The sequence below is a fragment of the Xenopus tropicalis genome, chromosome 5 (assembly GCF_000004195.4).
Source record: "Xenopus tropicalis strain Nigerian chromosome 5, UCB_Xtro_10.0, whole genome shotgun sequence".
In the NCBI taxonomy this organism is placed as follows: Eukaryota; Metazoa; Chordata; class Amphibia; order Anura; family Pipidae; genus Xenopus; species Xenopus tropicalis.
Genome location: NC_030681.2, coordinates 85,062,105 through 85,065,942, shown reverse-complemented (window position 1 = coordinate 85,065,942; position 3,838 = coordinate 85,062,105). Strand labels below are relative to the sequence as shown.

The 3,838-nt window shown below is 35.7% G+C and overlaps 1 long non-coding RNA gene across 1 annotated transcript; it reads left to right on the top strand.

Annotated features, from left to right (window-relative positions):
* Positions 1-510: 510 nt before the first annotated feature.
* LOC116410853 lies at positions 511-3,204 on the top strand. Its single transcript, XR_004222691.1, has 2 exons — positions 511-662; positions 2,927-3,204. It is a non-coding gene; the product is annotated as an uncharacterized LOC116410853 (long non-coding RNA).
* Positions 3,205-3,838: the final 634 nt, after the last annotated feature.

The following is a 3,838-nucleotide window of genomic DNA, read 5'->3' as shown; positions in this document are numbered from 1 at the left end:
CATCTACCCACTATACATGTTAGTATGTTTTGAAGAGTCCTTGTCTGGAGAAATTTTCAAACTTGGCCAACAGAAATCCCTATATACAGACGAATAAGCTGCTAACAGGTTTATTCAGCTTGTGTATGCCATTTTAAGAAAGACTGGATACTCTTCTTGCCCTCAGTAGTTTACATCCAGTGCAGTTTCTATGGATGTTCCTTCCACTATTATCTCTTCAGCTTCTGAGTAGGTAAAGGAAGGGGGGAGGGGGTCATGTCACTAGTGCAGAGAGCACTATTGCCCTAGCTTTCTGTTTTAAAAAATGGAAATTTGGCTTACTAGAGCTCCGAAAGCTTGCAGTGTATTTTTATTGTTAGCTAATATAGGTATCATTTCTACAATACTCTTGTATTTGCGTTATTTTTTACTATTTATGGCTTACTAGAGGCAACTTTTTGCCAGCTTGTTTGCCTTTTTTATGTTTGATTTCAAAAGCGTTACCCTGTATCCATTAGAAGCATAACAAAGACAGGGACTCAAGATGAATAATGGCCTTTTCCAGAGAACCAGCTTGGGCCACAACATTTTTGGAGAATCTGCCTGAACCATCAGAGTCCTGATAGAAGGTGGAATGTTACTTTTCAGAGAAATCTTGATCTCTGCATCCATTTTGTAAACAGGTAAAACAGGCAGCTCTGTGACATATAATTCTGAATGTGCAAATATGATTGTAAAGCAATGTCCTAAGCAGGACAGTATTGTTACTATTATTTATGTAGACTGTGATTTTTGAATGCTGCTTTCTTACTCATTTTCAGATATAAATGCTTGATATGTAGGGCATAGCTGAACTGGTGTCACCACTCTACGGCTGCTTATAGGAACACATAGGGGCTGATTTACTAACCCACGAATTCGAATCCGAATTGGAAAAATTCCGATTGGAAAACGAACATTTTGCGACTTTTTCGTATTTTTTGCGATTTTTTCGGCGCCTTTACGACTTTTCGGAAATTATCTTAAAAGGCGTGACGTTTTGCGCAAGTTTTAACACTACAAAAAAATCGCAACTTTTTGCGCAAGTTTTAACGCTACGAAAAAATCGCAACTTTTTGCGCAAGTTTTAACGCTACGAAAAAATCGCAACTTTCGGAATGGCTACGAAAAACTCGCGTTTTTCCGCAAAAATCGTATTGGTAACGAAAAAGTTGCGATAATTTTCCGAAAAAAATCGCAAAATACCGATCATTACAAAAAAAACGCAATCGGACGCATTCGGCCCGTTCGTGAGTAAGTAAATGGGCCCCATAGCCTGTGGCAAATCATGTAAAGGCTGACAAAGCTGCCCAGTATATTTTCTCTTTGCAATATGTCTTAATATATCTTCATTTTAATTTTTTCAGAAACAGTTCTGCAATATATGAAAACCACAATGTTCCATTATTTTTGTAATGATGCAGTAAATCTCTAAATTTTAATGAACTTGAAAAAAAGCTCAGACATCATATATATACATATATGAATGCTTCAGAAAAGCTTCCCAATGAATTCTATACAATATCAGGAGGTTTTGGGCATAAAAAGAAAAAAGAATAATTGCGACAAAACTAAATCATGGCTGTTGAAAATAAACTGCCATTTTAGTGCTGAAATCTTTTAAGAAGTTACTTAATGGTATCCCTCTAAGGTTAAAAAACTTTAATGGTACATTGGTTCAGCTTAATACAAATATTTTCCCCACTACAGTGAAGTGTCTACCAGTACTCTATGGTGCAGCGACCTAATTCCTCTTGTCTCTTCAACACTTAGCTCTTAATATTGTATTTATTTGTATTTATTCATGTTCTGCATACATCAGTGACTTTATAAAAATAAAAATATGCATACAGGTATGGGATCCCTTATCCAGAAAGATCCAGGTATCCAGAAAGTTCTGAATTACGGAAAGCCCATCCCCCATAGACTCCATTATAAGCAAATAATTCGAATTTTTTTTAAATGATTTCCTTTTTCTCTGTAATAATAAAACAGTACCTTGTACTTGATCCCAACTAAGATATAATTAATCCTTTTTGGAGGCATGACAAGCCTATTGGTTTTATTCAATATTTAGCAGATTTATATTATGGAGATCCAAATTACAGAAGATCCCTTATCCGGAAAACCCCAGGTCCCGAGTATTCTGGATAACAGGTCCCATACCAGTACTACATTTTGCACCAAACTGAGCCAAGCAAAACTGATGTTTTTTTCCCTAAAATTTGTATACTACTTAACATTGGTCATTCACATTTAATGGACCCCATAAAGGAATTAAGCAAGGGAAATAAATGAATTCACCTCTATTTCATAATCTGTATAATAAAATATCAAATAAATATGGCAACTTGTGGGCTTACCGCCTACCTTAAACTCTTTACTTTATAAATGGCAGTGCATAAATACAGTCAGTCCTAATAGACATCTTTCTCATGCAGCCTTTTAAAAAAAGCCTTTTCCTAGAAAGTGTGAACAGACCACTAAAAAGGTTTGGTTAATATAGGTTTTTAAGGGCAAGGAAAAGGTCCTACTAAGTGCTTCTGTGTCAAAACTTTAAAGGAACCCAATATATCAGGTTTTTGTTGGTGGTGTTCTATGTAATGGACTGTTTTTTAGGATAATGAGATCAACTCTGTGGCTGTACTACACCTTACCCACATCCTCATCCATCATAATTATATAGGCAAATATGCAATGAAATTAGAATACAAACCTCCAGCAGCTTATCATTTTTCTCTCTTGCCACAACCGTCTTCTCATTTACCCAATTAAACTTATGAGGTGTTTATAATGTGGTGGGATTTAACATGTGGAAATCGTTGAGGAGGCTATGAATAACAGTATAAATGCAAATAGTGACAATTATAATGATATATTTAATGCTCAGTACTTTTTCTTCTTGTAGGTACAGCTAATGAGGTTTCTGCAAGACCTACGCTTACTGTGAAATGGAATGCAGCTGTCACATACACATCAGCCTTCACATAATGCATGCTTCTGAAAGGATTATTGATATTCCAGCTGAATATATATAATTATAGGCTTCTTTGTACTTAAGATGCTCATTTTCCTTTTTTCATGCAGTTCTTTTCTATATTAAAAGGACTAGGACTGAGAACTGTAGCCCAGCAGGACTTAGAAAGTGACAAATTAAACAATGGTGAATAAACTTAGTTAAATAAACAGACATGAATCAGCAAGAGTGTAACATGATCAAAAACAGTTCACTGTCAAGAATCCATACAGCCCTGGCACCTTTTGCATCAAAACCTAAAAGGCACAACAGGCAAACCTTATTAACCTTGGGTTTATGAAAGCAGACAAGAACATTGTTAGAAACCATACCCAAATAAAGAAGGTAATAACAGTAAGGCAAGTGGCACACACAGAGTTTTCTCCACTGGTGTAAAAATGGGTCAGCCTTTTCTCTGTCAACATTTTTATGCCAGTGGAGAAAACACTTTGTGTGCCACTAGCCTAAGAGATTGTGTAGGAAATGGGAGGGTGTTTTTGAAGAATGAACTGAATTCATTACAATCATCATCCTCATTATATATTTATAAAGCACCAGCAAGTTACCCAGCACTTTACATTAATCTATAAAGGTTTGTAGTTTTTAGTAAGACCTTTACAAAGATCTACCTCAGTAAGGTGAGATGTAAGTGAAGGAGTAGATTCTCATTATTTAGTAGTATTTCACTTTACTGATTTAAGGATGTGTATTGCACAACTCTCTATAGCTGTGTTTTTTATATTTCTGCAATGGCATAAAAACCGTTTGCTGGGCTCCACACAAAAAAAAGTCTTCGGTGGGGTC